Consider the following 27974-nt stretch of genomic DNA (forward strand, 5'->3'; position numbering starts at 1 on the left):
CCGTTTTAATACTCAACTACAGTCGCCGGCGCCCGCTGAGAGATTGTTCAGCATGGCCAGAGACACACCCTACTTCAAAAGAGGATCTCTCTCCGACAAAAGTTTTGAAGCTCAAGTGCTCCTTACTAGCTAGAGACTAGAACTCCCTGTAACAGGGAGTTCTTGTCAGCTCTCCTTGACAGTAAGTAGCATTTTAATAAAAGTTGGTGTGAAAATAAATTGTGAATATATGAAATAGTAATTTGAAATGAATTTAATTACTTTTTGCGGTAATTTGCGATTAAAATTGATTAATGTTGTGTTGCAGTAATTTGTAATGCAATTGAATTACATTTCAGAGTTCTTAAACAAAGTAATTAGTAATGTAATTTAATTACAAAAAATAGTAATTTGACCTGCTCTGCACACCACGTACCCACTAAATTTTGCTCTTTTTCTGTAAAACAACAACAGCAAAAACCATAATATTCGCACACCTCTTTTATTTTCTTACTTTTTTTTTCTTGCTTTTCAGAATTTCCTTATATGTTGGGTAAATTAAAAAGTCACATGTTATTTAGAATTTTATTTATTTATCTGCTTTGGGGTTTTAGTCCCCCTGGCTTCAATAAACGAAATACCGAAAGTACTGCATGGAGAATATTTAATGTTTATTGGGCCAAAGTAAAGATTGGAACTGTTTTTTTTTTGTCTTTATTCATTGAAGGACTGTATTAATCCTCTTGATTGCGGTTCATTCATCCACTTGCTCAAAAATAAATTTAGCCAATCTCGCAGTGCGCTGCGTTAATTTTTTCTCACTGGTAGAAAGGTGATAACTCTGAGCAACGGTTGCTGTAAACTGCCCTGAAGCTTGGACAGAGACGGAAGATCCGTTCTTTGTGATGTGTTCATGTTTAACCTCGCTTACGGGGATGTACTTCCAGGTTAGTTGATTGCCTGGCTTTTCAAACAACGCTGCAACGTTTCCCTTCAAGGTGATGTCTAATACCCACGGCACCACCTAGAAAGTAAAAAAAAAAAAGATTAAAAACAACAGCATGGATAATTTCGACTGACTCGTCAGTTTAAGAACCCCGATCAAGCCACCATGGCGCAAAATGTTTGCTTGATCTTAAACTATGCTCCGTTTCAACTAAAACCGGACGCAGCCGATGCGGCCAATCACGCCCCGCCAAAAGTGCACCGTCACGGCGCTCGTTGTTTTTGTAGGTACGCTAACACCGACTAAATCAATCGCACACAAAAAACAAAAAAGAGAGGACCACGGCACAATTTCGGTACGTGACTGGTTTAGTCGGGTACAGGAAAACGAACCAAGACAATCAACCTTACTCACCGGACGTGACTTACACCTATTTAACTGCTGACTACCAACGTCCTCGATTAAAATGATCACGTGGCAAGTTGTAATCACAGCTAAGTAAGCACTCGGTATTCACCAATCATGTTTAGGGCCTAGTCACCCCGAGAGACTCAAAAGGCAACTGAAATGACTTATAGCCCCTTCCCCTTGCAAATGCCGAGCGCTCCGCGCTAGCGGTCGTCGAGCGGTCGGCCTCCGTGAGGGATCAATCACGTGATCCAATTCAGTGGCACGCAATGCGGAGCAAATCGAGCGTAACGTTCCCAACGCCACCGCTTCCAGAGCGTCTGCTCTCGCTTTCGAACAGTTTCGGTTCCCATCGCTACCTTGCCGAAAGCATGAAGTTCTGATCGGAACTTTATGCTTTGACAAAAAAAGAAAAAAAGAAAATTGATTTTTCACTACTTGATTAACGGTGACCCCGACATTAAGACAGAATTTATTTTTCCTTACAGTTATATAGGCCCGATGAAGACAACTAGAAGTACTTGTACGAGCGATCGTCATCTCCAAATGCGACTTCCATCTGCGGAGTATTTGGCGTGTTGTCTTCTAATTATTCCAATTACATTACCGAGACCACAAAACGAACAAACGACATACCTATCTACCTCTTCATCCGAATAGGCGCGCACAACGCCTTCGACGTAACGCGGTATCTTGGGCCTCTTCGCTGGCCAGCCAAACGACTCGGCAAACACTTCGCCGAGAACGCCTGCCTCGTCGTCACTCGAGCTGGAGCTAAGCTGGTATCTTCGTCGCTGTCACTGCGTTTTATTATACCTCCTGAAATTAACTGCAACGATGTCATCGCCGCAGTTTGCTCGGGCGAGTCGGTCATGACGAGGGGAACGAAAGCCAGCGCAGCAAGACAGCCCACCCAGCAATCGAAACAAAAAAGCCGCGAAACTCCTTCACTCCACCGCGGGAATGTCGATAACGAAACTGAAACGTTGCGAGTGACGACTACAGATCGTACTCCTCCGAAAAAGGCTGCGCGGGGAACTACTCCGGACCGCTCGACGCGCTCCGCCACTTCTCCACGGAGCGGTTGGAGCCGCTCGGCGAGCGCCCCACTGGCTCCAGATCTACGGGCGGCACACGGAGAGATTGCCCGCATCGAGGGAAACAAGAATCCGCTCGGCAAGTGCGTGCCGAGCGCTCGCTATTTGCCAGAGGAACATAGGTCGGCATTTCCGAACCCACTCACTCACCATCACATCACTAATTACAGCAACATCCAAAAGTCACAGCCCTTCACATCACAAAGTACATCCACGTCCAAAAGTCACAGCCTTTCACATCACAGAGTACACCGACGTCTAAAAGTCACGGCCTTTCACATCACAAAGTACACCGACGTCCAAACGTCACAGCCCTTCACATCACAGAGTACACCGATGTCTAATATTCACGGCCCTTCACATCACAAAGTACACCGACGTCCAAAAGTCACGGCCATTCACATCACGGAGTTCAACCGGACAACAAACTCATCCCCATCACGTCACCGCAATCTCTGAACTCACAAAGTCATTCACCGTCACTTCACGAATCCGTCAAGTTCACGAAGTACTTCACCATCACATCACGAATCCTATAGAGTTCATGAAGCATTCCCCATCCCATCACCGCCAACTCTGAATTCACGAAGTCGCTCACCGTCCCATCACGAGCTCATCGAGTTCAGCAAGTCGTTCCCCTCACGTCCGTGAAGTGATCCCGTTCATGAAGTCGTTCGACCGGTTCGACTTCACGGCCCTTCACCGAGTCACAGCCGTTCACCGAGTCACAGACATTCACCGAGTCACCGAGTCACCGATGTCACGGAAAGCGGCGTCGGCCCCTGCAGCCGCGGCCACCGCCACTGCCTCCGGCTCTCAGCCATCCTCGAAGTTCTTTCGCAGCGGCGCTCACGACTCCAGATGTGTGTTTCAGTGTGTGTCTGTGTGTGTGTGTGTGTGGGGGGGGGGGGGGGGGGGGGGGGAATATTGGGCTGGGCCGGGCGACGCACCCTGCCCTTGTCATTTTGTTTGTTTAGCTAGTTCCCTCTGGGGGGGGGGGGGGGGGGGGGCTTTTAGTTTTGTTGTCCCGTTTCTTTCATTTTCGTTTTGTTTCGCGCTTTCTTCATCGTGTGCGCATGCTGTGGAGAGCGAGCGGCTTCTTGACTTCCCTGCTCCGAACTTGTGAGATAAGGTGCTTGTTTCCGGGAGAGTTATAAGCCCCACGGATGCCCAGAACCAAAATGGCTGCTGGTTTGTCGGCGAGCGGTATTACAAAGGGTGGCATCCCCCTAGCAAAGCGCACATGAAGGCTCCCCAGACTTCGCCTGGTTGTCGGCGTTGTGATTGTGAAGGGGACCCCACCTCAAAATCTTCTGGCCTGTCTTTTTTTTTTTTTTTTTTTTTACTTTCGTTGCGCACGGTTTTTTCTACGAAAAAAAAATAAGGCGCTTATATTTTTGCTAATGACCGCTCACTGAGGGGGCAAAAAGGAGAGACAGACACGAACCTGCGTGCACGATTTTTGTGAAACATCTTACAAACATTAATACGAGTCCATAATATATGAACGAAGACGTTTTAGCGAATTACATTTTAGCGAATAGAGATCACATACGCGAGTCGACGTTTAGGCATTTGTAGGGGCGGCAAACTGGGCATTCAAACAGACCGCGCCAGGCGGTCTGTTTGAATGTGATGGACGCTCAAGTTCGAGCGTCCATCGCCAAAGGCTCGGCAAGCTCGAAAACAGGACGGCGGCGGCCTCCATTATATCTATTCGGTCAAATGAACGCCGCCATTCGCTAAAGTGTCATTCGATGAAACGTCGTGGGCCAGGTTTCGCTCGCTAAACCGTCGTTCGAACTGTACAAAATTGTTTTGTGTGTTTTATCTTAATAATTATGATCCATGGCAACCAGCCTATCGTTGCCTACCTCACTTTACGTCGTAAAATAGCGCGATGATTTCACTTTCATAAGAGATACCATAATAACGCAATACTTCACAACCGACCGCTGAATCACCCGTGTAATATTTTGTCACGGATTTCATCATATATATATAAAGTAGACATTCCAAAACAAGAGTCATCCATTCCCAAAAATTCCAGTGGACTGGAACTACCTTCCCACATCTGTTGCCACAATTGCCACTTACTATATGTTTAAAACTGCCGTAAATAATCTATACAGCTCAGACTGAGCTCCAAAGTGTACAGCTTTGTTCTATTCTCTTCTAACTCCCGCTCACCTCTGTAATGCCGATGGCCCTGAGGGTATGTCAGTTAAACAAATAAATAAAAAAAGTAAGTGCCTCCTCTGAAAAACCTCTTAAAGAGGCGACCTGCAGCTTGCCGAAGCAATGAAATCTGTGTTTTATTCGAACCCGTTGGTCAGAGTACACCTCATTATTAATTAAACCACTCATTGGATCATTCACCTCAAAGCAATATGTTTACTTCTGAGCGTGTTCGTGTCGCTCAACCTACTTTGAGCAAAATGCAGTCGAGATAACTAATGATGGCGGTCGACTCCACTTTTCTCAGCTTTGAACCGAGGCGAGGCGCGCGACTCACGCGCGCCTCGCTCTCGTTGTTTTACGCCGGGATTTGGCTGCGCATAAACTCGTATTATAGGTAGCGTACTGTGTTTTCGGAGTTCATTTTTGAATAGAATCGGAGCGTGTTTTTCGGAGTTTATTTTGTAGCGTAGGCTACACTGGCCGAGGTTGAGCAGTTTCGCGAGGCTTCTGGCGAGCCGCGCTGCGTCACACGTGTCAGTCCCCGATGCACGCGCCGCGCGCATCGACCCGCTCGAGATCATGGCTCGCGCTGTCCGGTTGTTCTGGGCGGCAGCTTGGTTGCTTGATACATAACACGGCGCACAGCTGGCCAAACCAACGACGGGCATCTGGCACGCCCCAGCGGAGGATTAATTTGGACCATCTGGGGATCTTTTGACGTGCAACCGAAGGCTCGGTTACACGGCGCCTCCTCCGCAATAAGAAGAGCGCAGAAGCTTAACTCATCGGATCCCGAAGTAGTCACATAATCCGTAAACCGTCTGTGTGATTGAAGCAGCAGTAAGCATGATAATCAAGCTAATCGTAGACAACCAGGAAAGCTAAGAATAACCAGCTGAACCTAAGCTTACGCTACGTATATCCTGGCATTGCCGAGCTAAGCCACTGCAATTTTTTTACAATGAATTCGGGGTGTTTTTAGGAGCTTTCTTTAATGGTATACAAAATTCGGAGTTTGTCGGCTTCTTCGGTGGTGCGAATTAAATTTAGAAAACAGCAGTTTCCGAATTTAGTAAATCAGCCTTTTCATACGCGAGACTTCGACTGTGGTCGTAAAAGAAGCTACCTCGTTTCTATAACAACGGGATAAGTTCATAAGTTGCAACTAGAAAGGATGACAAACGTAAAGCTTGTTGTAAATTCCGGGGAAATATGAAGACCTGTCGGAGTTATTACTTCTGGCAGCCCCAAAATATTTGGGGTTTTTCGGATAAACCCGAATCGGCAAAAGTTTAAACGGCAAGTGTTCTTCGGATTTCATAGGGTTTATTCGAAAACGCGGAGCCCTAATTATACTGTAGTGGGCTCACGCAAAATGCGGAGCTTACTGCATTCTTAACTTGGTTAAGACTGCAGTTCGAAGCCCCCAGCGCACACTCGCTCCCTTCCGCCGAGCATTCACTGCGCTTGCAAGCTTGTGCTTTTCTGGTGACGCAGGTCTACGAAAACAACATGCATACAAAATCAATAAAAGACAATGTTCCCGGGGCGCGCGGAATACGCATGCCTCGAGAGTCGAGGCACAGAGAACGTATACCAGCCCCAACAGTCGGATGCGCAGTGGTGACCCGGAGGCTAGAAACCTCGCGCTGAAGGCAGACCTTGCACTGCGGTCTTCACCGGTCAGTGAATATAAGTACAATAGAGCAATGAACTGAATGTACTTGGCACGCCACACCTATGTCGATACCTGTGGGCGGCATGTTTCCGTATTTCGTTAAACTCCTACGCATCCGAAGCTCCGTTCGACTAAACATGAAAGGAACTGCGGCGCAAAAGGACACACACACAAGTAGAACAGCGACACGTGCACAGCGCTGTCTGTCCTCTACTTGCTTTCCTTGGGTCCTCTTGCGCCGTTTTTCCTTGTATGAACGGTCTTTGTCAAAAGTCCACAACCCACCAAGCAGCTCCGGCCAGGCCGGTGAGGGCTGCGAACTTGCTACAAAGACTGTGCACTATGCACCGACTGGCCCACCTTCAAACTTTACCACAGTTCGACTAAACATCTGTTGGACAAAGAGTCAATCATTTGCTAAAGTCCGACGGGGCGGTGTTCGCAAATATAATAGACTCGGAAACTTGATGGGACGCAAGTTCTTGAAGTGGGAATCTCTACGAAGCGTTTTATTAGAGGACAGGGTCTTCCAGTTTCACCCCTTGGCATTGCTTTCAGTCAGGATGGCACGCTGTGCGATTGATTGGGAGCTAGTGCGCCACTTTCCGCGAGAACACCAGTAATGCAGGCGGCTGCTAGCTACGGAGAAAACTCTGCGAATGACAAGGACTAAAGTATCTAGACTTATGAATTTTCTAACGTTATACTCACATGACGTGACGTGAGCATGTAAAACGTGGTGCTCACTGGCACCTTATTTCACATCATTTTTCCACTATATTTTATACACCAACTCATGTTTACAAACAAACTGGAGCGCTCCTCGCCGACGCCACCGTAGCCGGGCATGCGCGATGGGGTGTGGGCAAGAAGCTCGCCACGTCGCCGATAAACAAACCATTGAATTGCGTTGTTGTCGGCGGCGGTGTGAGTCCCCGTGCACTTTTCTGCGTTGGAATTGTTGATTCTACGTCTTCCCGGGCAATGCCTGACTACTTGAGCAGCCTCAGCGAAATTACCGAGGCTCGCTACACCACAAAACTTCGCGTGAATAATGTGACATGCGGCGATTCATTCCGCGTGGACGCCTGATTAGCATGATGAAATTTCGGTCGCAATTTTCAGCCATGACGTCGCTCGGGTTGCAACAGCGTGAACCGTAGCTGAGATGTTCAACATCGATACTGAAAATCGCAAGCAGAATCGGGCCAAGTGAATGAGGCATAACAAGTCGTTGATGGTCACTGGTAACAACAATTAACATCTCCTTGTATCCACTGTTTACATCGAGCCTGCTTACCAATTTTCAAAGTTAAGTATTTTGAGGCCTGCACTCACTTCTTATCGCAAGTACCGGGCCAACATTTGGTCCACGGGCCGGTGTCGTCTAAAAGAGCAGACGACGAGCAGAAGCGTTTGAAAGAGCAGACGACAGTTCGAGCAATCAGGCGGCCGTTCGATCTTGAAGACGCACTGAACGTCCGCATGCAGGCGGTCCCAACAACTTGGCGGTATTGCCGCTTTCATGACGGAACAACACAAATAAATCTGATGACAACAAGTATCCGTGAATTTAACCCAAACTGCTTCCCGCCCAAGCAATCGTGGTCCGACGGCGACTGGTTTTCCATTTTCACGGCACATATCCACGTTCTCGGACGAAACGAGCACATGAAAACTGATCATCAAATCTTTCTCGACTCTTTTGGCACAGCCCCAGCCGCGGCGTTTTGACGAGAAGGCAAGTTTTTGTCAGGTTTTTTTTTTTAATACAACGCTGGAATACACGTCTCACATAGGGACTTCCGCCTTCAGTCCCAGACCGGAAGTGCGCCCGACGCGCGACCACCGCGCAGTGACGTAACAGAGATGAGTTCGTTGGTTCGTGTATAGCCAGAACATAATTTCGGCGACATATTCACCTGTACATGAACTCATCTCTGCTACGTCACGGCGCGGTGGTGGCGCGTCGGGCGTAACAGAGATGCTCCTTAAAACAAAAACCAAAAGGCTCCTTAAAACCAAAACCGACAGACTCCGCACGTAACCCGTAACAAAAAAGAACAGGCCACAACGGGTCGACAAAGGACGTAAAAGGAAAAACCCGAACAGCGAACTTTTCCCTACACTTGGCAAGGTCAAACTTTGTACCTACAGGTTGCCTCAAGCTTGAAACACAAAAGTTTACCCCAAGCTTGAAACACAAAAGCACTAATCACAAACGAGCGTGTTGGGGACGAATTATGTAAGTGCTTATACTTCCTGTTTACACGTCTAAGAAACTAGGGAGTTTTGTGTATTGTTCCAATAATTCCTGTAAGGATACCCAATACTCCTCTGTCGTCTTAGTGCATGCATAGTATCGTTGTTGGGTATCGTTACCGAACACAAAAACCGTCTACAAGAACTCCCTACTGTTTATCGTTTTTCTAGTGAAATTAAAGACGAAGTTGGCAAGGAGAAGCAAGCTAACTAATCTCGAAGGGAAGGGAAACAGAGGTCATCTTCGCTCCTTCAGCTCCCCTTGATAACCGGTGATTTCTTCAAGCAGACAGAGCCAGTGAGGACGCCTTCAGCGAACATCAAACATAGTCTTTGAGATGAATAGAAGCAGGTTCTTAATTTTGTTTTTGTTAAAAAAGAAGGGTCATTTTGGAACAAGGTCTGGTGGGAAATGCAAGATGGGAGGACGGGTAAACAGCTCGTCCACACTTCTAGACGGGGAACACAGCCTGTCATAAAAACTGGACATGTCAGGCTGTAAAGAGCGTGGGAAAGTAAAAGCTCTTTAGTGAACCGACGATACGTGCCCCAGAACAGCACGGCGACGTGCATGGAAAAAGTAAAAAAAACGCGGCAAGCCCGGTTCAATAGTTTTCCATGTTTTAAAAATAACAGGCTTATTCTGCTCTTTGCGCACTCGTGTGTTTGTTTACCCCTCAGACGCTTTGACGTACCTCTATTTACACCTCGTTTTGACCAATGACGGCGCGCGCTTTTCTGTCTCGTCTTCGCGCGTTCTGTGCGCGCCCTTTATGTTTCCCGCTGATTGTTGTGCCATTCTTCGTATTTACTTCTTTTAAATAAGTCACGATAACGTTCGCAAGCGCGGAAGACACGTTTTGGTACCCCTACTTGCACGTCGTATAAACACTTACTTCGAATTTGACTTCCACCTCGACCGCGCACCTTGTTTTTCATTGGTAGCCTGCTTGCAACAGCAGGATGACGGTGATGACGACGCAATCGCGGTCTGCTTGTGGTCCTGTGTGATGGGCTCTCACTTCCGATCGAAGTGAGAGCCATTCGTATTGCTCCGACGCTGTTGAAAAAACTCAGCAGACCTTTCAATGAGTCACTTGCTCAGGAAAATAGGGAGGAGACGAGTGTCTAAGCGCTTATGTAAGAAGAGTGGTCTCGATTTCAAATGAAAAGCACTCCAGCAAAATGTGGCCGATATGGTTCGTATGCAAAACTAGCTAGCATAAAAAAAGAGATAAATTCAGAAATGGGGACGGACTATCTGTCTCCCCCCTTGGAAAAGATTTATGTCATTTTATCAAGAATCTTTGAACACTCGTACTCCGCCTTCGCGTTCGAAGCGCTGTTCACGGAGTAAGGCTAGGCTGCTTAGTGGATTGAGTCTCGCCACGTGTTCGTCGCATATTTCCTGATGGGGTCCGGCTTCTACACACAAGTATCGTGCCAGTAGCTGACTTTTGCTCAAATAAACAGAAACAAAAACCTCTTTAGTCAATATTCACGTTCAACGGAAATCGAAGGACTCTGTTCGTATTCCTAGAATTCAAGAACTCGGGAATATGCACGACTGGATGAAAACTATTATCGGCAATAGCAAGCGAAGCCCCCACCTAAACGCCTGAGAGCACGTAAAATCCTCTCCGCCTGTTATTGCAACGGACATGTCCGCGCGCTTGTTAGGAAACGTGGGCGACAAACCGTGGTGCCAATCGGCTGCTTCCTCACATTTTTAAAATTATCATAATTCTCCGGCATATGGATAAAGCCCGTAAACTTCCGTGATTTTTCTAAATAGCGTCAAGCCTTCCCGAGATCTTAGATGCTAAATAGCGTTTGAAAAAATCCGGAAGCGGCCGAAACAGATCAAATCCGGCGCACGCTTTTTCGTGTGGACGGATAAAAACGAGCGTATGCCGCATATTACCAGCATCATAGAATATCTGTAAGCATTATATTAAGCGAGAGCGAGAAAACCAACATTGTATAGTCCAGTTAGGGTCACACCAGTACTCGCGTAAAAGCTCCGGGAAGACGGTTTTATTTGTGTTTCCTTGAGGGGTGCGCGCACGCACGCGCTTACAAAAGACAAAAACATGGGCGCACGGACACACGCAGATGCAATCAACGCGAAGAGAAACCCTCCCGTGGCAGAATAGCACACTGGCAAAACGACACCTTCCCCGGCTCCCCACCACACAATGACACACACAGACACACACACCGAAAGGAGGAGCCGCCAAGCCGCGCCGCGTAAACGGAACCCCACGGCCATGCAGGAGGCTCAAACGTCTGCCGCGCACAGACAAAGCCGCCCCTAACTTTCGCTAAGCTGCACATGTACTACTCGACGCGGGTACGCAGGCCCGCAGTATCGGGGCAAAGGAGCCGGAGGTCCGCCAAACTCGTTGGAGTCGCCGCTGAGTCTGTGCCGGTCCAAACATCCCCCCCTCCTTCCCAATCCCCATCTGGGAAGCGCTGGTGCCGCTTCGTCTGCAATACACAGTCCCCTACCCATTTCCGATTTCGCGCTTAAGCCGCGCACAGTCGCACACGCAAAATGTCACATCCTCTCTCAAAGTCCTCCAAAGCAAACGCCCCCTGCAGTTGCTTCCCCCAAACGTTACCAGACCACCCTTACGAATCTCGTTCTGGGCTCTAACAGAAGTTCCTTCCAAGTTTCTGCTCCGTCTGCACTCTATACTAACCGCCACAGCATGTTTGTGCGTGTAAGGGCACCAACATGCTGCAGACACTTCCAAATGTCAAGTCGGCTATCAGTCGCGAAGAGTACGCACACGCAAGCAAATCCATACCGACATCTCCTGAGTCCTGACTCCTAGTTCAACAACTCAGTCCCCACCACATCACAAATTCAGTTCACGAATTCATTCACCATCACATCACGTATACACCAGAGTCACGAAGTCCTTCACCACTGCATCACGGGTGCGTAAGAGTTCACGAGGTCACTCCCCGTCACATCACGGCTAATTCCGAGCTCATGAAGTCACTCCCCTTCGCATCACGACTAGTTCCGCGTTCACGAAGTCCCATCCACTTCACATCACGGCTTCTTCCGAGTTCACGGAGTCACGCCCATTCACATAACGACTCCTTCCGCGTTCACGAAGTCACATCCCCTTCACATCACGGGTTCTTTCGCGTTCACGGAGTCACGCCCATTCACATCACGACTCCTTCCGCGTTCACGAAGTCACATCCCCTTCACATCACGACTTGGTCCGAGTTCACGAAGTCATTCACAGCCCTTCACCATGACGCGGTGAGCGTGAGTGAGTGTGAGTGAGCGAGTTCGTGAGTGACTTCGCCGAGGTATGCAGAGGAAGGGGTTATTAGGGGATAGGGATAGTTTATCCGAGGTTGAGAGTGTGACTCGGCTCAGTGCTAACGCTCAAAAATCAAATCAAATCGAATCAAAATGCGTAATTTTTCTCCATGGCTCCTATCAACGCTGACCGCCAGCGTTAACGCAGCACTTACTGTCTTGGAACGTCGGGGGACACATCTAGAAAGGCTTGGAGCAGCAGATATTGTGAAAAAGACGACGGAAAGCCCTTCTTTGCGGGCGCTTCATATTTGTTTTTGGCTAGCATTTGTACGGATATTTCTGCTTTTTTATGGTGTCATCCCACAAGCCCTTCGCTGGCGTTGATATGCCTCTAGACATATCCATCTTCAACAGTCCCGATGCGTCCATAAATGTATTATATTATTATTAATAGTATTATTATTTTTTATGTCCCGTGACCATACGGACGAACCAAGTTCAACTTTTTTCTCCTGTCTCGGTGCGTTTGACATTAACGATATTTTTACTAATGATTTATAGTGATCAGTACTACTGAAGTGAACATTTACTGTAGTCTTCTAGTATCTTAACTTTTTCTTTCTTCACCGACTATGTTACTAATTCTACCAGGCACGTAACCAGGGGGGAGGCCCATGGGGCCCGGCCCCCCCCCCCCCCCCCCCCCCCGAAATCTTCCATTTTGCTGGGACCTCCTCTCCCCCCTTCCCCTCCTATCCTACAACATTTTGTCATGGGCGGCCCCCCCCCCCCTCCCCCCCCCCCTCCCCCCCCGGAATAAAATCCTGGCTACGTGCCTGAATTCTACCTAAAAAGGTTTAGTCACACAAGCTCTTGTCGGCTTTGATGAACCAGACTGCTTCGTGATGAATTAAGCTCTCGAAAATAAATGTGTATTGTATTATTAGTATTATTATTAGTAGTAATACTATCCTTAGTAGTTGTGGTGGTAGTAGTAGTAGTAGTAGTAGAAGTTGTAGTTGTTGTAGTTGAACAAGCAGGTATTTGAACCCCATTTTACTAACGCTTGCGCTGCGAAACTCGGGTACTTTGGGCACAAACCCACCCCTGCCAGCTTTGATCTGGATGGGTCGTGTATGGGAGCGCACGGCCAGTTGAGCGCGCGACACGAGAGCGCACAACCAGTTGAGTGAACACCGCACAAATGTGTGGTGTGTGCGCGGCTCCACATGCAGACAGAAGAAAATTGTGCGACTTTTCGGATCGGAGTATTTGCTTTTATCGATTGATTGAATATGTCTTTCATAAAAAAAAATAAAAATAAATCAGGTACGACTCTTTCTAACCAATTCTTCACTCACATCGAAGCGAGGAAGGGGCCGAGGAGTGGGGGTGGCGTACACGGGTACAGGGAATGTCTCCAGTTGGGTGGAGCAGCGAGTCTAAGATTTCTTCGCGGTGCTGCGGTGCGCCTCTCGAATATACTAGAAATAGTTTACTTTTTGCTATATTTTGTTTATTCTTGGCAGTATTTAAGCTCCGATCTATTAGGTGGCTATTTAGACGTCTCTCACATAATTGTAAATACTATTGTGACGTCCATGATTGTAATGAAGAAAGCTCACCGCTACAAAACTCAGCAAAAAACTCATCGAAGGAAAATTGAGGGCAATTTTATTGGATGCCGAGCTTTCCAGGCTTTTGACGGATACAGAGAAACCTTAATACTGTCATTTGTGACAATATGAATGGTTGACATATGACACTTGGCACGAGAGCTCCTTTCCCAAAATTGATCTTAAAAACCCCAGAATACGGGGAAGCATATATTTCGTAAATTCTTGGCAGTATTTACGATGCTTCTTTCCTTTTGAACGTTTTAAAATAATTTAAAATAAAATTAGCGAGGTCGGTGGTGAACTTTATCAATTCAAATCAAAGAACTAATGAAGCTAGATGGCTGCAATGCTTTTTTTCTGCTGAAATGGGCGAAACAAATATTCATGTTTTCTTCTTTTTTTTCTGCTGTCAGCTTTTTGCAACACTTCTTGGTTTGCCAGAAGCAAAAATTTCGTCGACTCATTTCGCAATGTCTTTCCTGAATGCCGCGGCGAAAATCCGCGCCAATTTCCCATAAAACACGCGATGTCCGAACAAGAGGTCGGTCGGGTCGGGCCGCTCGCGCTGGGCTGGTTGTGCGCTCTCGTGACGGGCGCGCTAATGACACGCGAGATAATTTCACTGCGTCCTCGTGTCGCGTGCGCTAAGGTCGTGGCGCTCTAATGTCGGCGCTCTTGTGTCGTGCGCTCTAATGTTGTGCAGCCGTCGTGAATCACTACTACGTGATGCATGTTAAAAATTCGAGGCAAACGGTTGTACTGTACTAGCTAAATTTTTCTTTACAGCTGAGACACCTACGCCCACATAGGCTGACTAACTTAGGGGCTTACACAAAATGATTTCCCTCGTTGCGTGCGCAAGCCAAAATCGCAGAGGCGTTAAGGTATGTTGGTTGATATCTGGAACTAGCGGATTTAACTGTCGCGGTGACCGTGAAGAAAATATAAATAAATAATGAACATATAAAAAAAGGGAATGTACACGCATATAGCTCATTTTGGGGGAAGAATTTCCAACTCTAAGAATTTTTTTATTTTTTTTTTTTAAATTAAGCTCAGAGAGTTTGGTTTTATATTTAAATTTGACAACTTTAGCGGCTGGTAGAATGATAATTTTTTTTCCGTAATAAAACTGGACACAGACCGACGCCTTTTTGACCATCTAAAATGCAAAAAGAAAGCATTCAGAAAAAACAAAACCTTTAAGACCTTGCCTTTTCAGATCCTTGACGTAGGAGCTCCTCCTCAGAAGCATCAACATTTTTTTTTTTTAAATGCTGCCTTGCTCCAGTAAGCGCTCATTGCTCTTGTTACGTCAAAAGTCGCTCACACAAAACGAAGCCTTCGGGCTGTGCTATTACGCATGGAACCATACAGGAGAAGTAAAGCCCCGGGAGTAATATGAAATCTCTGGCTCTTTTTAATTTGACCGATGCAAGTATTTGATTTGAAGATAAATTATTTTAAAATGAGATTTATGCAAATGCGCTGTACCTCAAAAAGAAGCAAAAAATCAAACTAATAAAAGGTACCAAAATACGACAAATCAGGCTCGCTCTCTCAAGCTGCCGCACCATACTATGGGCCACTACTCTCTGTTTATATATCCCAGTTATGATCTTCATCTTGGTGGCTCCTTCTCCATCCCCCAATGTACCTCCGAAAAGGATGACTCGCCTGCTTCCTGCTCGCGACTACCGCAGGGTCTAGTAGCTCCGTAGTCGCTGATTCTTCACTTAGCTTGCGATTACGTAGACGCGCTATTAACTTTTAAACAGCGCTAGTTAGTCACGATGGTGAATACGGCTGATTGAGTTCAGTTCCGATTAACTGAAATATGTTGGCGAAGAAAAGACACACTGAGAACGTTAACACATTTTCCGGGCAATAACGAAGGCCACAGAAATAGTCACGTCCTTCAGATAGTCATGGCTTTAGCAAATTAAAATGCAGTTGTGAAGTCATTAGCTCTGCACCCGTACCTGTAACTTCACACCGTAACATGGCAGTGGTCCCTCTGCACTCGAGAACCAGCAATTATGTCGGGAAATATTAGTGACGCGAATAGGACCCACAGATTATCCACGTTGAATGCATTCCCACTGCGCATTCGCATTCAGTCGAATTTTTCTTTTTTTTTTATAATGCTGATTTTGGACTAACGGTTCTTTTTTTTTTTACGTTGAGAGTTGTGTGACGCTTGAGTTTAGCTACCCAGTATGGTTAAACTGTATATCTCCAAATTTTCTTAAGCTTTCTGCACGTAGGCTAATCATTTGTGCTCTGATTGGCTGTGTCTTTGATAACCATAGTAAGACGAAAGTAAAATATTTATTCACATTTTTTTTCTGCAGACGCCGCGGTAACTTAGAAATCTGTGCATATCTGTCATCCTTCTCGGCGGACTCCTCTTGGAGTCGAGTGCCCTTGCACGACGTGTGTGGCAGCCTCTTCATGGTCTGCTGGACCCACTTTTTGGGAGTGTTTAATTCCCACGCCTAGACAGCTGCTTCCTGCTTATCAGTGACCGCAAAATAGCGTCCTACAATGGGATTTGTAATGACACCCAACAAGTGATAACCACTGGGAGCCCGGTCAGGCCATACCCATGCCTGATCGAAGGTCTGACTGGTCGCACGATGTGTGACAAAGACAGCCAAACCCGACCAGGTGCCGGTCAATAATAGCGTCGTGCGCATTCGCGTGAAGGCGTGATCCGCCAGCGTCTCATCGGACTCCGCTGTCTTCTTGGCAGGCTGTACGACCAGTCAAACGTTTGGTCGCGCATAGATATGGCTTGATCGGGCCTCCAGTGCCTATCATCTGTTGGGTGGAATAAAACAAAATTACCTACGAGGACACTATTTTTGGCCATTAATAAAATGGAAGCAGCTGTTCGAGCCTGGGTGTCAGGTGCTCCCAAAAAGTGGCTCCGGCAGGGCGTGGAAAGGCTGCCACAGAGGTGGAGCAAGAGAAATCGCGGCTAAACGGGGAAGTCTGTCGAGAGGATGGACATATTATGGGCACATACCAGTAAGTGACCGGTATCTGCAGCAAAGCAAATTATAAATTGTTAATCAATATAGTTCGCCCCTTGTACACGCTTCGTAAACAAACAAAATATTAACCGGTCAGTAACGTAAAATACGATAATACATCCAGGAGGATTTAGTTCGAACGTGGCGTCTTATGACATAATTACCCCAAAACGCCTTTTTTTTTCCTTCGCTTTTATTCGGAAAAAAATGCCGTTGTGCAAATTTTATAGCGATCACTTCTTAGAAGGGTGGTCCAATAAACAATGCAGCTAGACCGATAGCGTGTTCGCATTGTAACATTTCAACGGTTGGTTCATTATAGATGTCGAATTGTACGCACCACTTTTGCTTCGTTGACATACCACTTGGCTTCAATGGTGGATAAAGGGGGTATTTCTACCTCTTGTTTAATCCATTGCTTCGTTGTGCGTGTTTCGACCGTTGTGGATCCAGTACTCGACTTCACTGATGTTGAAAATTCCGAGCTGAATTGATATACCAGTGGAACGTTTACACTGAACGTGAGTTTAGCAGTGAACTCTAGTCCCTTGTCTACGGTCCAGATGTACTCGTCTTCGTGCTCTACTTGCTCTGATATCTGAGCCTTACCGACCTCATCAGTCTGGTTGTTGTGAAAAATCTGTACATAAACAGCAGAAATCTGTAGCGACTGTACTTGAGCCTTGCCGTAAGTCACCGGGCCGACTTCAATCGTCACAGGTGGGTTCCTGCATTGAAGAAGAGGCGCATTTCTCGGCAGCTTGATCCCTTTAGGGACGTGGTTATAGTTTTTTTATTATTCTAGCGAAGGTTGATCTCTATAGCAAAGTCAAAGCAATTAAGTATTATTCCAAATTATTTATCATTGACTATATTATCCCTTATGACGTAAAAGGATTCATACATTTTTTTCAAGCAACAGAAAAGAACACCCGCATTACGATGCAGATTACATGGTAAAAACTGCGTCCTTCAGTTTATTCTGCTGCTGTCGCCTAGAGCTTCCATCGCCACGCAGCCTGCGCTACAAAAACTGAAGCCAAATATTGTTTAGAGCACAATTGTGATCGCGGTTGAGATCTTGGGATGATTAATACCGACATACAATTTTAGTTTGTAGCTCATAGCGATGCAGTGAAAGCCTACATTCACTGTCAGCTTGAGAAGCGCGGGCCGTGGTTTATGATCACGATTCTTGCTTCGTGATTTGCCCTTCGGCGTTCTTATCGGCTAATGCTGAAATCTCATTAGCTGTAGCGCGATATTGGGATGCTGCGAACTCGTTACGCTCAGCGTTTCTTATACTGTCAGTTACAATACTGCTTCCTGTGACTTTGCTTGAACGCGTTGCAAGCACCGTACACATGAGCTGACAGTAGAAAGTTTTAGTACTGCGTATATGAGAAAAAGCAAGTGCTGTGCGTTTGCGTTAGGGTCGCAAGATCCACACTGCCCATACTCTATACCAGGGGTGGCCAAACTGTCGTTCGTAAGCCGCCTCTGGCTCTTTGCGGGACTAAGTGCGGCTCGCGGCTCCCTGGTAAGAGTGCCGTTCTTCCCTTCCTGTGTCCCTAGGACAAACAAAGTTCTAAAATAGAAAGAAAAACTCAGTCTTTGCAGCTTTGTACTACACTACGCACATACAGCTGCACAAACTTTTTGACACACCGATGTGTCCAGTGTCCATGTTTCCTTTATTGTTCGAGAAAGAATTTCGAACCGTATACGCATAACGGTGTGAGGAGTATCTGGCGAAGGACTATGCCAGGCGCACGTGCCGCGCACGTGCCGCGAGAGTACAAACACGGAATGGGAAAGCCATTCCGTGAAGGCCATAAAGCAAGCAAGCAGCGAGCTTGGGGCAGAAGAATATTCGTACTCCCTGGAGAACCTCTTCAAAGAGGAGTCAACTTGCGCCACCACATTCAGCCATAGTGCTACCGAAGGCGATGGAGACTCTGCAAAGACACCGGGAGTGTATGCTCATAAAGAAATTGTTGGAGATCTTTGGGCCAATCTTCACCAAAACTCCCGGCTGCACTTCCCTTGCTGAGCACCGAATTGACACAGGAGACAGTCCACCCGTTCGTTGCAAGTTGCGTCCCGTCAATTCCAAGAAACAAAAGATCATTGACAGTTGCCTTCAAGACTTGCGGGAACAGGGACTTGTGCGTCGGAGCACCAGTGAGTGGACCAGTGCACCTGTTCTGGTGGCCAAAAAGTCCGGAGGCTTTCGCCTGGCCATAGACTACCGGCCGCTCAACGCACGCACCAGGGTGCCAGTGTATCCAATGCCCCGAACCGACTGGCTGCTGGCACAACTCGGGAGAGCGGAGTGGTTCTCAAGCTTTGACCTTTCGCAGGGTTTTTTCCAAATCCCTATGCGCGAGGACGACATTCCGAAGACGGCGTTCATATGCCACCAGGGCACCTTCGAGTTTACAAGGATGCCGTTTGGTGTTGCAGGTGGTCCAGCCTCCTTTCAAACGCTGATGGACAGAGTCCTGAATGGAATCAACCACCAACTTGCTATGGCATTTATGGACGATGTACTTGTGTATTCAGAGACCCTGGACAGCCATGTTGCACATGTCCGAGAAGTCCTGGAGCGCATCAGATCAGCACGACTCACCATGAACCCCGACAAGGTTCAGGTGTGCTGCCAGTCGCTGAAGTTTTTGGGCCATGTAATAAGCCCTGGACAATGTAGGCCGGACGAGGGGAAGGTGTTGGCGGTGCTCGACTACCCCCGACTTACCACAGTCAAGCAGCTGCAAGCCTTTCTGGGTTTGGTTGGCTATTACCGGAACTTTATCAAACAGTTCTCCATTATTGCCCGCCCCCTCACCGATCTCTTGAGAAATGACCGAAAGTGGATCCGGAATCACCAGCAGGAGCATGCCTTCACCCTGCTCAAGGATGCACTGGCTCACGATGCGGTGATGAGTTTGCCAGACCTGAATCGGCCCTTCGTCGTCGAAACAGATGCCAGCGGAGTTGGCATAGCTGCAGTGCTTCTACGGCAAGGCCCTGACCAACTGCAACCGGTGTCCTTCATCAGCAGGGAGCTTACTGAATCTGAGCGGCGTTACACCGTCCAGGAGTGGGAGTGTCTCGCAGTGGTCTGGGCAGTAGACAAGTTCAGACCTTACCTCGAGTTTACCGAGTCTGAAATCCACTGCGACCACTCCTCACTATCCTGGATGTTCAGCACCGACCAGGCCTCCCCAAGAGTCAAGCGTTGGGTGCTTCGACTCCAGGGCTTCAACTGCAAAATCAAGCACCGGAGAGGGCTTGCGAATATCCCAGCAGATGCCCTCAGTAGGGCACCTCTCCAGCAGGTAGACATACCTGATCAGAGCCTGCCTGAAACGCTGTTTCCCATCTGTGCACCAGAGTCGGAGCCTCAGATCACCTTTGAGGCAGCTGCAGCAGTGTCCCTGATCGACGATGTCACCTGCTTGAGCGACAGAGCAAGATTAATTGACGAGCAAAAGCAGGACACTCTTTTGTCGAGGCTCCTGAGTGTTAAAGAAGGCATGAAGCTTCCTGATGATGACCCTGACCGGCGCCTACTGGCGGACTTGACGGAAACAACCGAAGTAGAAGCCAACGGCCTCCTCGTTCAACTACGCGGGGAAAGAAAGGTGCCCTGGCTCCCTACCCATCTTCGCCAATTGGCACTTAAGATGTCACATGACCATCCCACAAGCGCTCACGCAGGTTTTTTCAAAACTCTAAAACGCGTCTCTTCCCGCTTTGTCTGGTTGGGAATGAGAGCTGACGTCGCCAGGCACGTTCGTTGCTGTCAAGTGTGCCAACGCACTAAAGCCCGCCGCCAGAAGCCACAAGGGCTTATGAGCAGCCAGTGGGCCACTGCACCGATGGAGGAGCTAAGTGTGGACATTGTAGGACCTCTGCCCACCACACCTAGACGGAACAAACACCTTGTGGTGATAATCGACAAATTCACAAAGTTTATCGAACTTTTTCCTTTACGAACAGCAACCAGCAAAACCATTATAGAGTGCATGGTGCATGTTTTCTGCCGACACGGCACACCTGTTTCCATCTCCAGTGAAAACGGCAAGCCATTCGTCAGTAAACTGTGGCGAGATCTTCTGAGCCACTGGGGGATCGCCGACCGCCACACTGTGCCATACAGGTCATCAGGACAAATGGTAGAGAGGCACAATGACACGGTGAAGGAGAGCCTTAGAGCATATTGTTCTACCCACAGAGACTGGGACCAGCACATTCCTGAAATCGCTTTCGCGATGCGCACGGCAGAAAGCGTCGTCACCGGATTCACCCCAGCCTTCCTTTGCTACGGCCGAGAGCTTCGCACCCCGTGGGAAGTGGCGGGACTCAAGGATGACAGGGAGCCACCAGCTTCAGAATGTCATGCTTTTGTGGCGGAATTCACTCGGCGCCTGCACGACGCACTCGATTTCGCTCGGGATCACCAAGAGAAAGCAAGGCAGGCCCAAAAAACTTATTACGACCGGCACCGGAAGCCTGCAACAATACGTCAAGGTGACCTTGTCCTCCTTGACGCCCACACATTGAGCGATGCGGCCAAAGGCATTACTGCGAAGCTTGCTCCACGCCGTACGGGGCCCTTCCGTGTGGTCCAGTGCCAGGGTGCTAACGACTTTGTGCTTAAGGACCCAGTTACTGGGCGAAACCGACACGTGGCTAACGCGGACCAGCTGACACCGTACCACGAGCCAGTTCCAGATATACTCCGGTCTTGTTCACGACTCAAGAGGGGGAGACCTGTGAGGAGTGTCTGGCGAAGGACTATGCCAGGCGCACGTGCCGCGCACGTGCCGCGAGAGTACAAACACGGAATGGGAAAGACGACGAGGACGGACCGGGGGAACGTGCAGTTAGGTTCTGGGATTTAGCACGGACAGCAAAGGTTCCATCCTAACAACGGACATCAGGAGACAGTGACTGGATAACGAACCATACATTTATTTTTGCCTAGCGGTTGAGAAACATTATGATGCCTGGTGTTATTTGTTGTAGTCGACGATTATACTTGTCCTCTTTGAAAAGGACTGTTCTCTCCATATTGTTCCTTGTTAAAAATAAGCCCCCTTCCCCCCCCCCCCCCCCCGCCCCTCCACACACACACACCCCTCCTTTTGTTTTTTTCTTGTCGGCTCTCTAAACTTTTGTAGTTTTATCCGCGGTTTTAACCTAATTCCACTCTGGCCACCCCTGCTTTATACTCACGCAACGCCACGAGCTTTACATACGTACGCTCACTATCCATGGTTGCTTGCAGCGGTTCTTTGCGTTCCCGTCTCGTTGGCATCATCGCACGCGGGACGGCGCGGGACTTAGATTGGCTGGACCAAATACTGGTTTCAGATTGCTTGCAGCAGTTTGCATGGAAACATCTAGATAGCGCTGCGTGTGCTTGCGTATGCACCGCATGCTATGGTAAAACAAAATGGCTAGGTGGCGTAAGCTACCGCCCGACCCAAAGGGCTCAGGCGTATTCATCCATCCATCCATCCTATGCGTTTGCATTCCGCTGTACTAAAAGCGCTGGTTTGACGCGCTCCGCAGCGTTTCGCTGAGGGCTTGCGTGCTCGTACTCAATGCGAACATAAGGGTCTTTGCGCTACTCTCAAACTCAGTGTCCTCGACTAGTACACACATTAGAGCCACAATTTAAAATTAGACTTCAGTTATAAGCAAACACAAACAATAGCTGCTAGGTAGCAAGGCAATAGTGTGGTGTACTGCAAGATTCAATCAGTAATGAATAATGTAAAATTTGACACCAAAATACGACACAAATCGACCGGTCAATTGAATAACGGCGAAGAACCGATGCAGTCTTTCTTAGAAGGAATTTGGGAAGTTAATGTTTGTGGGTTTCAACGTCGTATCTCCAAGACCTCCGGCTAGCGGTGAGCGATTTACACTGCGCTTGACTTTATTCGATCAAAGTATTTTTACTTGCGAAATCAAATATTAATTGCAGGGTTTCGTGGCTTACGCCTATTGCCTTGGACGAAATAAACTGGGAACGCAGTCACTGCGCGGGCCGATTAAATTTTTGATACCGGGAAATTCTGCACGGCTGTTCTCTTTTAGCAGTAATAAAAAGCGGTTGCCGTTGAATCTTGTTACGCCAATAATTTTATTATTTAATGACTGGACGTTCGTTATTCGAGCCAGAAATGTAGTATATAACATACTTAAAAAGTTCTTGTTCGGGATGGGGGCCTCGTGTTTTGTTATCACCAAAGACATCATAAGTTACCAGCCTTTCATTGTTAGTGCAATTTAGCAGGAGGAATTTGTAAACGATATCTTCGAGATCAATGAGACGGCCGCCGCCTAGAAAGAAAAGAAGTATATTGCACGTTTAGACTTCCAGGGCCCAAGAGTGGGAAGGGCGCTAAATGTGCGGAAAGTTCGACTTTTAAAACAAAGTAAAAAGGTCAATAAATTTTTTAGAGTACAAATCTTAGGCGCCCGTTTCCAACTTGAGTGGCGTCGCCTTCGCCGTCGGCGTCGGCGTAACCGCGCGCTGGATTATGGGTAAATTTGCTCGCTCAATATAGCTGACAAATTTCCCGCTAAATTTAGCGGAAAACTTTCCTTGCCAAATTTAGCGAAAAAACTTTCACCATTAAATTTAACGGGAAAGTCTTTCCGCTAAATTAAGCGAAAACACTTTCCCGCGAAGTTTAGCGGAAAAAGTTTCCCCGCAAAAAACTAGCGGAAAAAATTCCCCGCTAAATTTAGCAAACAAAATTCCCCGCTAAAATTAGCGGAAAAAATTACCCGCCAAATTTAGGGGACACAATTCCCCGCCAAATTTAGCGGACAAAATTCCCCGATAAATTTAGTGAAAAATTTCCCCGCCAAATTTAGTGGAAAATGTTCCCCGTCAAACTTAGCGGAAGATTTTCCCCGCTAAATTTAGCGGATACTTTTCCCCTAAATGGGAGGTAAGGAGGAGGGGCATACCCTCTTTGTATCTTTCCCTCCTCCTCCTCAAGAGCTGCGCTCTAATTCGGCATTACATGAGATTGTAAACGTCTTTCATTTTTTTAGAACCTGAAAAGAAGCCCCGTAGTCCTCAAAGCGGAAAATTGAAAAACAACAAACATAGAAGGTTGTTTTAGAAGTTAAAAATTTGGCTTCAGCAAAATTTCGGATGCCACGAAAAACCGAAGTTTGAGTTTGCTGCGTAGATAAGCAGCGACTGCACAGGGACATCAGACATAACAATTTCTTCTATTACTTCTTAAGTCAAGGTAATTGAAAACTTTCCCAGTTCTCCGTCACTAGCCTCCTACTATTGATTTCTTCAGTGCCCATGGCCTAGACATATGGTTCCAATTGGTAACTTACTGAGCGTCATCGAAAACCACTATATCAACTCTTTTTAGATCGACTTGAGGCTCGTGGGGAACTCAGTGGCGCGCCACACTTTATACTCGTCAAGCGGGCACCAAGCTAGCGATGGCGGAACGCGATAATGATCTAATCATCCGCCGAAGCCAGTGGCCGGGACGGTCTAATTGGTTAACGCATCGCCCCGCATAGGCGGAGGTTGCGGGTTCTATCCCCACTCCTGGCCCAATTTTTTGCCAGCCCTCTTTCCCTTTTGCTTCCCCTAACATTAATGCAATAAATTCAATGATCACTCTCTCCCCTCTGCGTTAACAACATTACTACGGCTGCACTTGTCAATCTTTACTATATATACCAGGAAATTCTATATATATATATATATATCTGCTGGTTGCATATATATATATATATATATATATATATATATATATATATATATATATGGATTATTAGCTGGTTGCATATATATATATATATATATATATATATATATATATGGATTATTAGGAGAATATGGATTATTAGCTAGCATATATATATATATATATATATATATATATATATATAAAACTGAGAAGAAAAATACCCTTAGTGAAAAACAGCAACAACGGACGATTTAATCTTCGACGTTTCGTCCGGAGTCCGGTCTTCGGCAGGAAGTTTAGCGGAAAAAAATTCCCCGCTAAAACTAGCGGAAAAAATTCCCCGCTAAATTTAGCAAACGAAATTCCCCGCTAAAATTAGCGGAAAAAATTACCCGCCAAATTTAGGGGACACGAAGGCCGGAGTCCGGCCTTCGTCTTCCTGACGAAGGCCGGACTCCGGCCGAAACGTCGAAGATTAAATCGTCCGTTGTTGCTGTTTTTCACGAAGGGTTTTCTTCTTCTCAGTTTTATACCCACGCCTTCGGCCTCCCGCCACCATGCCCGTTATATATATACATATATATATATATATATATATATATATATATATATATATATATATTCATATATATATATTCATATATATATATATATATATATATATATATATATATATATATATATATATATATATATATATATATATATATATATATATATATCTGCTGGTTGCATATATTCATATATATGCAACCAGCCTCTGCCGCGTTGCGCGAGAAAAGCACAGCAGAGCTTGGTTGCACTATTTCTCTGCCGGGCGCGGTGCCGACGGGGCTGACAAGCGGTTGCAAACCAAAACCTAAAAACCCGTCGAATTTGTGCGGTTCTTCAGAAAGCCGTAAAATGCTTCGCGTGCCTTCTATCGTTCTGCAATTTATTGATATAGTGTTTTTCGATGGTGCTGAGCAATTTTCTAATTGAAACCTTGCCCTCGAAAATATTTAACAATCTAATTATCCCGGACTTTAATAATTTTCCTAAATAGGCACCTGGCACACGACCAAAAACGACATAAGCATTTTTTGTTGCGACGCGTAGTTTTCGCAATATCGAGTTTGTCCACTTTTCGTGAAACACCCTGTATATAGGGTGTTTTTTTATGCTTAACACATTTGTTTAAAAATAGCCGCTTGTGGAGTAGAGTTATATGGCCAGGGGGACATAATACGTATAGGGGGCTAATCGTAACGATCAGTCGGCTAATTAATTAAAATTCGTTAATTAACTTTTTAATTAATTAAGATATACATATAGTTCCAATTAGAAATTTGCTCAGCGTCATCGAAACCACTAAATCAGTCATTTTCAGACGGACTTTGAGCACGTGAGAAGCGTAGTAGTGCACTAAAGTTACCACTGGTGGAGCAGGTACAAGGCTGGGGCTAGATAAAAGACGGAAATATTGCGCGGGCGCCTTACCGCAACCGCTAGCGTATAAATATATATATATATATAACCGACAAATCTATTGAAATGTTGAACCTTAACTCTGCCCCTTGCTTTGATGGTATATCATCACCAAGGGCTGTGTCTGTAACCAAAGAAATTGTTATAGTTTTCGTAATTTTAGCTCGCTTATACCAGGCATCTCTTTTAACCTCTGATATTCCTTCTGACTGGAAACATGGGAACGCCATACATTTGCTAAAATATGGTTGCCGAGATCTTCTATCGAACTTCATACATATATCCCTTACCAGCATACCTTGTAAAATTGTAAAGCACATATTATTTACTCTCACGTAATAAACTTCCTAGTTCAAAATAACCTGCGCCATCCAAGTCAGCATGGTTTCCGAAAAAACCTGAGGCAACTTTCAACTTTTTTTTTTTTCATCTGACCTCCATAAAACTTTCACCAAGTCACTTTCTACCCGTGCCACTTTCATAGATGTTTCCAAGGCTTTCGGCACTGTACCTCATCAGCGTTTGCTACTGAAACTTTCCCAACTTAATTTTGAAGACAGTATAATCGACTGGATACCTTCATTACTAATGAATCGTCAGAAATCTCTTAGTATTAACAATGCTCATTTTCTACCTCTGCCAGTTTAATTATGAGTCCCACACGGAAGTGTTTTAGGTACCTTACTTTTTATAAAATTGTAATATACATCAATGATCTGATATATTCTGTTACTTCATCCGTATGCCTTAAATTGTTCATTGTCATATGTTTTAGTAATCTTCATCATCAGCAACTGATAGAATTTTACCTCGAAAACAAAATCCTCGAGTGAATGGGGGAGGTCATGTATCAAGTTTTTTAATAGCTGCGAACAATACTAAAATATAGAAAAATAAACATAAAACAATTCACAGTAAGCTTTTTCTCTTTCGAAAAATTTCTTGTTAGAGCTCTTCACAAACATTGGTAGTTCGAAAACCAGTTTCGTGGCAGTAATGAATGATAACAAATCTGTAAAGTGCGTGTCTGAATAGTGTGTACTTACATTGTTGGATGGGGATCTGTATAAAAGAGGAAGCACGCTGAGGTGAAAATTTGAACGCCGGACAGGGACATCGCTTGATTTTAGAACAAAACAGCATATTCTATATGCTAATCACTTTTACAGTTCAAGCCGGAAGTAGAAATATATCGTCACATTTGTGTGTCTCTGTGGGTTTGGTAGAATGAGCGCAGTGTTTTTTTTATGTTGAACACTACGCTTTTAGATCAAATAGTAAACTGGCGCAGAGCTTTAGCGTTACTCCATGACGCACTTTCATGCCAGAATATTAGCTTTATTCGATAAACAGGGCGTTTTATTTACTTCGAACAGATTAATTAGATCAAATTTTAAAATGAACACAAAGGAGCTTTGTGCAGGTGTGTTACACGGCCAGGGGGGAGGCATTATTTACGCTTCTAATTTTCCATGCAAGTCGGATGATGACCTAAAATGTGTTAATTACCATTTTAAGATAGTGTAACTAAGCATATGGTTACAATTAAAATATCAATGGGCGTCATCGAAAACCAATAAATGAGTTTATTTTAGAACGACTCGAAGCGCGTGGCAAACTCGGAAATGCACCACTCGTGCAGAACCCTCAAATCTAGCGGCGGGGAAGCGCGGATGATTATGAAACGAGGGTTCTCTGTTCAGAGGTATTTGAAGAATATTATCTATAATTAAAACCATAAAATACACCACTAAAATTTAGCTGATACTAGTTTTGTCATGAGCATGAACACTTGCGGTTTTGAAGTTGGTAAGTACTGTTTAATTGTAAAGTTAATAGCTACGACTATGTCTGTGATGACCATCAGTTGTGTGCGGCATGCAGCAAACTTTGCTACCGGAAGCGTCAGACAAATATCAAATTCCTGTTATAGCTGTGGCGGCATTTCGTACATTTTGTTACCCCATTATCCTGTTCGTTGTAACGAGAACAGATTGTTCAGAACTGCAATCTCACTGTATAGAAATGGTCAAGCCGCGTAACCTCTTAACAAAGACAGTTAAAAGATACTCTCCACAAAAGGTGGCAGAATCGTTTTTCTCAGCAGCTGGTGTACACTATTTACTAAGTTTTGCACTCACCAACGCGAGAAGAAGGAGGTGAAGCTGAAGGCTATGCGCCATGTCACTTGTTCACAAAATTATGAACTTCGAGGGTGCTTTCTTCCCTTTGGGTACCTTACATGCTTCGATGTAA

The 27974-nt window shown here is 46.1% G+C and overlaps 1 pseudogene; it reads right to left on the reverse strand.

Moving 5' to 3' along the window:
- Window positions 1-677: 677 nt before the first annotated feature.
- Window positions 678-27974, reverse strand: LOC120843052 (annotated as a pseudogene).

This window comes from Ixodes scapularis, unplaced genomic scaffold (genome assembly GCF_016920785.2).
Source record: "Ixodes scapularis isolate PalLabHiFi unplaced genomic scaffold, ASM1692078v2 PGA_scaffold13__105_contigs__length_92229423, whole genome shotgun sequence".
NCBI classification, from domain to species: domain Eukaryota; kingdom Metazoa; phylum Arthropoda; class Arachnida; order Ixodida; family Ixodidae; genus Ixodes; species Ixodes scapularis.